Consider the following 9,476-nt stretch of genomic DNA (forward strand, 5'->3'; position numbering starts at 1 on the left):
CACCTCCCTGCTGACTGTGAGCCTGGAGCCAGGCAGAACTAGGGTGGACCCAAGGGCACCACTGCTCACCATGTGGCCTTATGCAAATCAGCTACAGGTGGCCTCTTCAAGCCTTGGGAAGCACTTGAGAAGCAGAAGGGTTTTGAGGGAAAGCTATTGTAGTGGAAAACCAAAGTTCACACCCCTCAGCAGCAGAAGCATTCTAGATCCCTGGGGGGAGGGGGGTGTCTGCTTTGCTTTCTGGACTGTGCCCTAGAGTCCAGTGTGACCTTGCCCCCATTTCATCTCAGGGCAAGTGAGAGTCTGCTCCATTCCCTTCCCAGCACCCATCCATGGCTCACACCTCTTGCCTGGGTGTGAAGGAAATAAACAAAAGAACAAAAAAATGAACAACTCTGGTGGGTTATGATGAAGTTAGTGAGCCACTCCTTTGGGGCAACATTTAAAGGAGTAGCAAAAAATTATAGAAATGGGTGATAATTTGAGTGCCGGTAATATTTTGACACAATATGGTAAAACACAAAACAAATGAGTGTAAAAATACAATGGATGCAGTGTCAGCCATGAGTGACACACTGGTCATTCCCCTTCTCCCAGTGCAGAAAAGAGGAGGCCAGACAGTCAGGAGAGTGACCCCCTGGCAGGGGACAGGAGTCAGCTCAGGATGAACAGAGTTGGCCAGGTGCAGGCTCAATACCACCTGCCAACCTCATCATTCTTTTCCTGGAGATCAGTATGTTCAAAGCTCATGCTTTTAATCTATTACAGGGCAGATGCCTGATTTTCTGGCACCAGCAAGTTTTGTTTTGTTTTACATTTTCTTGAAAATGAAAGTCAAGAAAACTCATAGGCTGACTGGAAGTGACTGATGCAGTCCATGGCACGGACAGCAGATAATGGCACACCCTTGGTCCTTGGGGTGGACAGTGGGTGATGGAACACCCTTGGTTTGCTTAATTACGTGCTGAATAAATCCTTTTGCCTGTGCAATAGCTATGCCGGAGTAACTTTACCAAGTGGCAGTGTGTGGGACTCATGGGGAACCCATGAGAGGGAGTCTTTCACTGTACTCAGGGGCTAACCACACAAAGCAGGTGGCCTCTATCAGGTCACTGTGTCTGTTATCCTATGTTGCCTTGAAATTCAGAGAAATGAGTATCTTTTCACACATTGTGTAACTGTTTCTTTGAACATTTCATTGTTTGAGAAAATTAACACATCATTGATATGTCCCATTGACTCAGTACACAGCACATAAGTGAAATGGTTGCTTCCATTATCCCCACCTATCCAGGATACTCCAGACATGTAAAGTTGACAAAAATATCCTTTGGTTTTTTGCTCATACCCCAGTGACAACATGTCTTTCTTGGCAACCTACTAGTTTTGGGTCAGACTAGTTCCCAGTAGAGTACTTGCTGTGAGTGTACCACAGAGGCTGTCATCAATCTCATGCCACTTTCTTAACAGGGAATGAATTTCAATCTTGACTTTGCAGTATGGGGTGGGCTGAATCAGGGCTGGGGCTCAGCTGACCTCAGCTGACAGTCAAGGGCTCACAGGAGCCCCCAGTACAGTGGCCGAGCAATGACCAATGGGAGCGGGTCATGGACAAGTGCACAGCAGCCTCTACATTTCCCACAGGCTATTGCTCTTGACCTCAAAGATGGGGGTGGGGTGCTTTCAGGAGAGCAGAGAGGCTGAGGGAAGAGGCGATGGACAACTATGGGGTCTGAAATTGCACCCCAGGGTGGCTATGAATAGAGCCTTGTCTTCAGCAGATACACTGTCTACTCCTGACTGACCTATGCTTCACCAGCCGGCTGAGCATGGAAGTGGTACATCACTGAGGCTGCCCGGGGAAGTGGGGGGTCAGCAATACCTTGTGTTCTACCCAGTGCCCTCCCTATGCTCCTGGACCGCTAGCATCCCACAGCTCTAAGGTAGGGTGGGATAACAGGGACAACTTCTGAAATGATGGCTTTTCATTCCTTCACCACTCTGCTACACTCAGACCTCTCCCCTCTAAGTTCACAAACTTGTCCCCTTGAAGTCTCTAAGTATGACAAGTGTCTTTACTCTGTGGGTTGCTGAGGGTCCACTGCCCCTCTCCACATACCACACATACAATGGTGGCCATTATCAGAGCACTTGGAACCTCCCTGAGCATATGTGCTCTGAGCCAGCATTCACAGCCTATTCTGTCCATATCAGAAAGAGGAATCAAACAGCATGGAAACAAACAGCCCTCTTTTCACATTCACATTAGCTTCTGGGGACAGAGCCAGCTGAGCCCAGCATCAGAGGAGTCTCCAAGGTGGGTCACTTCCAAGCTGACTCTGGGACCAGGGTTCCTATGAAGGCTGTACTCAGGAGCTGAATGTGCAGGAACTGAAGAAACAGCATGGGAAAAAGGAAGATGGGAAAAACAATGAGGCATCGCCAAAATGCAGATGGATATGGTATCTTCCGTTGGGCCAAAGCAGAGCAGAGTCAGCAGAAACAGACCATGAAACCCGCTGGTTGTAGGAACTGCTCAAACAAGAGACAGTGCAGTGAGCTAAGGACCGGAAATGGTGTTCAAGAGCAACATGAGAGAAGAGTGAGCCTAAACTGTCTATTCTAAGCACCTGAAAATGGAATTTCCATTTAGAGTAAGAAGGACAAAGCACAGACATGCATGCAGGCAAAGCACCCACACGCATCAAATCAAATCAATTTCAAGATTTCAAAGATAGAAGATAAACAAGTACCTTTTCAATGTTTTTAATCCAATGCTCAATTTGATCCTATGCCAAAGAGGTGGAGGCAGTCCCTCATTCCAGAGCATTACTGGCCTTGGATACACAGCCCTGAGAGGTGAATGGCATCTGCGACATAGGATATTTCCAGAAACCAGTATGTCTGCATGTGTTTGTTTATTTATTCCTTTATTTGTTTATGTGATGCTTGAGAACAAATCCAGGGCCTTACACATGCTGAGCAAGTGTGACTCAGTGAGTCCCCCTTCTAATAGTAAAATAGTCAAAATATTATAATCTGGGGACTAACCAGAAGAGCTCATTAAAAGAAACCCACGTACAATGCCTCAGGCTTCCATGGTTTACCAGAGCTAAGCTCAGTTCAAGTTCAAATGCTTGGCAGCCAAGGTGGTTTTTAGAACAAATAATTTCTGTATCATTTAATAATACCCAAGGGAGGGTCAAAGAGGCAAGGAACACTTGCTCAAGTGTGCGACGCACACTCTGGTCCCTAAACTGGGGACAGTACATAAAAGCTCTCCTTGAGGAAGAAGACTTGTGCATGGCAGGTGCTAACAGTCCATTCTTGGCTAGAAGCAGGCTCGCTGGGGCTCCAAAGCAGGCTTGCAGTTTGGAGCTCAGCCAGAACCAAAGTCTCAAAGCCAGCTACCTGATCACCTGGGGAAAAGATGAGCATCTTCTTTCGCTCTTCATTTCACATATTAGGACTCAGGGTAATCCAGCTGTTTCAAATTCTTGTGAAATATCACTCAGATTTTATTGCATAATTCATACCAACTGATGGTGACTCAGAATTTACATGAAACAAACATAAATGACTCAACCATGCTTCATGAAGCATGGGCACTCAGATGCTCTGAAACATTAGTGACTACAGAGTCAGATACCATTCTAAACCTGGGACTCTAGACAATGAATTAAACATGCGCAGGAAGGTTCATCCCACACACTTTCCTTCACGTGTGGAAGTTAAATATGTTATCTCAAAAAGAGACCAGAATTGATGTTAGGAGAGGGAGGGACAGGGCCCCCATAGAGTGGGACTGTCAAGTAAAAAAAAAAAAAAATACTGTTAAATAGGAGGAAAAGTCCTAGCAGTCCACGGCACAGGTGACTGCAATTCGACTGCAATTTACGATCATGTATCAGATGTGTCAGCAGAGCTAAAAGAAATGATCTTTCACGTGTTGACACAAGGAGATGTTACATGTGTGTATACTTATTAAAGGCTTGATCACTTTACACTCTTACATCTACTGAAATATCCCCCAGCCAATGTGTTGCATGCCAAAGCAGCAGTCTGGGCTACATCATTAGACCTGAGCTGGACTGATAGCACTGAAATTACGAGCACATACTGTTCTGGATGAGGAACCAAGTTCAGTTCCCTGCGCCCACCCACGATGGATTTGACAGTACGGGCTGTAAACTCCTTTGAGTCCCATCTCTACTAGCAGCAAAACTACTCTGGTCTTTAGATATAAGGAAGAAATCCAGACGCCAAGATGCCAGTATCACTTCAAGAGCCATGAGATCTTTGCAGGAAAAATTAAAGCCAGGGGCAACCACCACTGGTATGGGAGAGTTGCCATCTTCCTTAGCTTGGGCTCTCTAGGGCAGTGGTCCTCAGCTTTCCTAATTCTGCCACACTTTAAGACACTCCTCAGGTTGTGGTGACCCCCAGCCGTAAAATTATTTTCATTGCTACTCCATAACTGTGATTTCCCAGTGGTCTTAAGTGACTGCTGTGAAGGGGATATCCAAAGACCAAAGGGCTAGCAACCCACAGGTTGAGAACCACTGCTCTAGAGAGACAAGCTAATAGAAAAAGAGGAGGAGGAAAGGGCATTGGAGGATTAGCTTTAGTGATTATAGACCCTGGAAACCCCAAGGAGCTCTCTTCAAGCTGGAAACACTGTGGCTCAACACAAGTTCAAAAGCATCATGTACTATGCAGTGTAGAATTACATGTGGGATTGGGGTCTATTCATATAAACCCTGCAGTCAGGGCCAAAGGGTCTTTTGGAAAGTTCTGGTGTCACAGGGCAGCAGGAGGAATGTCCCTGCTCCAGTACAGGGAAAGATATCTGCCTTCTTCTATCTGGGACTCCAGCCAATTGGATTGTGACTACCCACAATGGTGTATCACCCCCTACTCTATCCACTGACAAGATAATCTCCTCAGGAACACCCAAAATGAAGTTTCCTAGGTAGTCCCCAGTCCAGCCATGTTGACACCATTATCCTACTAAAGGGCAAGGATGGTTTCAATATCCCCAGAGAGTGATGGGGGATCCTACCTGTGCCCACACACTGACTGCAGGTGCTTTCTGACACAATGGCTACTACTTCTCTTCTGCCTGCTAAGTCTGACTCAAGAGCAACCTCGTTGAGGAATGAGCCAGGCCTCTAAGGAAAGGGGTGTGGGAAAACCTCTGCCACTTGGAGGAGGCCTCAGAAGGGAATGGTGGTGATTCCTAGGGGACAGACATGCCTGTACAGAGATGAGGTCTGTCTTACAGCTGTTTCCCTGTGGAGATATCCAAAGACCACATCCTCCCAGTGCTTGGGGAGTGGGGACGGTAACGAATGACTTCAAGAACTTGGACCCTTCTCCTGGTTTCTAACTTGGACTCTGAAATAGGAGAGATGGTCACCCAAAGCTAAAGATGTGATGGGAAGAAAGACAGGACAGAAAAGTTTAAAGGCATTTTAAAAGCCACATGTGGGCCTGGAGAGATGGGTTGGGGGTTAAGAGTGCTTCCTGCTCTTGAAGGGAACCTATGTTTAGTTCCCAGCAGCCATACCACATGCCTGTAACTCCAGCGCCAAGGGCTCTGACCTTCTTTTGACCTCTAGAGGCACCAGCACTCACATGCACAAACCCACATTCATATCCACACATGTACACATCCATAAAAATAAGTATTTTAAATATCAGCTTAAGATGGTTTTTACATTTGTGTGCCTATGTGTTCTGTTTTCTACAAATAAAATGTGTTGTTTGTAATCAGATTTTGTTTGTTTGCCTGATTGATTTTTTTTTTCAAAACAGAGTCTCACTATACTGCCATAGCTTTCTGTCACTCACTCTGTAGACCTGGCTAGCCTTGAACTCACAGACTGGCCTATTTGCCTCCCAAGTGCTAGGGTCAAAGATGTGAATGAGCTTGTGTGGCTTGTAATCAGGTTTCTTTTTAAAGAAAGCTATTAAAAATGCATTGGTAGCAGGATGGTTTGGATAATCCTCTCAGAGATGGTTCCTTTGGGAAATCCCAAACTTTCACCTTATCTCCAGAACTCAAAGGCCATCTTACTCACCAAGGCAGCCCACTGAGGTTTGATCGGAGTTGTGCTGCCACCTAGAGGTCAGTACCATGCATTACTTCAACTCTGCAGAGTTGACAGTTCTCTGAAGCCTTTGAGTTTGAGGGCTGGGGTGGGTAATCAAGGCAGAATGAATCCAGTTGACTGTGGACACATCTGTGCAGAGCTAGGCACCAAATGGAAATTCAGACCTCTTGTTCAAACATTGCTAAGAATTGCAAAACGGGTGTGCCATGGTGTGATACATATACACACAATAATTAAATTAAGCTAAGCCTGGTGTGGGCCCTTCTGCGCATGAGGCCCCTCCTGACCACGTAAGTGACATAGCCACAGAGCTGTCCCTCCTTGCACACTCATACTTGGGTGCAGGTTAGCAATGCTTGTGTGTGACTGTCCATTTAACCGCTTAGGTGACAGTGTGTACATCCACATGTGGTGCATAGTGTATGTGATGAAGAGAGCAGGCTTCAGGGTTCTGGAAGGCAGGTCCTACATCTCTAATTATGAAAGCTGGTGGCAAGTCACAGATCTGCCTTTGTCTGCATTCAGGCAAATGAGACTTCGGCATGGCCTCTAGCAGCATAGGGGTGTGTCCCCAGGCAAGCTCAACTCCCATTAGCCAGCCCGAGACAGATCCATGTCACTGCTGGGGGATCACCAGGCCAGGTGATCTGGAAGGGTGATGGGGTTCCCTTCTGTCTACCCCCCCCCAAAAAAAAACAAAATCACAGGTACCTGAAGTCATCTAAGGGAACCAGGGCTTTTCATGCTCTTCTATCTCCCTGTCTACACTTGCAAGGGAGGTCCCTTTCTCTAGCCCCTTTCTGTCTGGGAAGCAACCCTCTATTGGCTCACTGGAACCATTCTACTTTGTGAAACTCAATGCTACCTGGTTCTAGAATTAAAAGTAGTAATAAAGCCAATTACCATATTTAAATCCTGTTGCCCTCTGACAGTAGTCACTGTGTAAAATCTGCTCTTTCCTAAGAACTCACACATAGTTGTTTCTCTTTGGTACCCTCTCGCCTTCCATATTCCAGAGTCCCACTGCCGGCACACTGTCCCGATGAGGACTCTGAGCAGAGCTCCCAGCATCAGAGTGGTTACGCCTGAGAGCAGCTCCCATCCGGCCCTCCTAGTGGGTGGCTGGGAGGTGTGCAGGTTCTGACTGCTTCCCAGAGACCATCTGGGAAACTGGGGAAGCTGAAGGGAAACACTTTGCTAGACAGTACATCTGATTAGCTTTCCTCCTTCTGCCTTTCCCCTCCCCACCAGCAACTCCTGAAAAATGGCTCCTGAGTACAGCCTTCATAGGAACCCTGGTCCCAGAGTCAGCTTGGAAGTGACCCACCTTGGAGACTCCTCTGATGCTGGGCTCAGCTGGCTCTGTCCCCAGAAGCTAATGTGAATGTGAAAAGAGGGCTGTTTGTTTCCATGCTGTTTGATTCCTCTTTCTGATATGGACAGAATAGGCTGTGAATGCTGGCTCAGAGCACATATGCTCAGGGAGGTTCCAAGTGCTCTGATAATGGCCACCATTGTATGTGTGGTATGTGGAGAGGGGCAGTGGACCCTCAGCAACCCACAGAGTAAAGACACTTGTCATACTTAGAGACTTCAAGGGGACAAGTTTGTGAACTTAGAGGGGAGAGGTCTGAGTGTAGCAGAGTGGTGAAGGAATGAAAAGCCATCATTTCAGAAGTTGTCCTTGTTATCCCACCCTACCTTAGAGCTGTGGGATGCTAGCGGTCCAGGAGCATAGGGAGGGCACTGGGTAGAACACAAGGTATTGCTGACCCCCCACTTCCCCGGGCAGCCTCAGTGATGTACCACTTCCATGCTCAGCCGGCTGGTGAAGCATAGGTCAGTCAGGAGTAGACAGTGTATCTGCTGAAGACAAGGCTCTATTCATAGCCACCCTGGGGTGCAATTTCAGACCCCATAGTTGTCCATCGCCTCTTCCCTCAGCCTCTCTGCTCTCCTGAAAGCACCCCACCCCCATCTTTGAGGTCAAGAGCAATAGCCTGTGGGAAATGTAGAGGCTGCTGTGCACTTGTCCATGACCCGCTCCCATTGGTCATTGCTCAGCCACTGTACTGGGGGCTCCTGTGAGCCCTTGACTGTCAGCTGAGGTCAGCTGAGCCCCAGCCCTGATTCAGCCCACTCCATACTCTCCAATAGCTAGAAAAAGCTTAGAGGCCACCAAGAAGTCATAAGAGGACATCCAGAGACCTGGGTTCCACCCCAGTCTCTGTCCCCCTCTGTCCTACCTCTGTGTCTCTGGACTTCAGCAATCCATTTCTCTCCATAAGTGTTCCTCGGTTTCCCTATTTGTTTATGAAGTATTGCTTAAGACTTCCACACTTTACCCTTTTGTCCCTGAATGACTTTCCCACCATAGTCTGTGCTGCCCTGTAGTCCTAGCCACCTAGCAATTGTCACTCTGGGTAATTTCTCTTCTGGCCTGGCTTGGCTCTGACCCAAGTCTCACCAAGTACATCTGCAGTGTCTCCTCTGTCACCAGCTTGGAAGGATCTCTGGCACTTCCTTATTGGTAAGAATTCAAACAAGAAAATCTCCATGTGAACTTCCTCCTGTGCACTCTGTACGAACATTCTAGATGCCTCCTCCATGCCTAACCTGAATTCCTGAGAAAACCACAATTTGTACTTCAGTGGAATGAGGTAGCTTGAGGAGCAAGGCATGGACTTCAAGTTAGGCTACCTGGCTGGAATCCCAGCTCCAGTGTGTATTGTGTGTTAAAGGATAAAATTACACTCATTCAATTTTAAAACCTTAAAGAGCTTCATATTTACTTTCTTCTCTTTTTTTTTTTTTTTTTTTTTTTTTTGTAATGACAGGGCCATCTGAGCCCAGGCCACCCTTGAACTTTTGACCCTTGTGCCCCCAAGTGCTGGGATTATAAACACCTCCACACCCAGCTTTAAGCTGTTTAGCACCAGTTAATCACACTTCATTCCATCCAGTAGAACAAGTGCTCTGATGAGTAGACAGAACCAGTTGGGTTCATAGACCCAAACAGCTTTTTGAGGAGGCAGAAACAAAATCAAAAGTAAAGTGGTCCTCCCGAGGTCTTTCTCGCAAGGGAGAATGGGAAAGCAGGATAGCAAGGAAATGCCTGGTTAGTATCAGGATATTCCAGGTTGCCTTTGCGGTGGTTTGAGGCACAGGGGACTTAGTGACTGTGACTACTGGGAAACTTGACTTTCGTCTCTCACATCTCCCACAGAAAGACAAATGGCTGTCAGTTTGGTAGCTGAAACTTTAGCTTGGGTGACTGCTGGGACCAGTGCAGGAGTTTAGTCCCCAACAGTGGCTTCCTGTGATGTCTATCTAACAGGGGTCACAACACAACATATATGG

Source organism: Phodopus roborovskii, unplaced genomic scaffold (genome assembly GCF_943737965.1).
Source record: "Phodopus roborovskii unplaced genomic scaffold, PHOROB, whole genome shotgun sequence".
Lineage (NCBI taxonomy): Eukaryota > Metazoa > Chordata > Mammalia > Rodentia > Cricetidae > Phodopus > Phodopus roborovskii.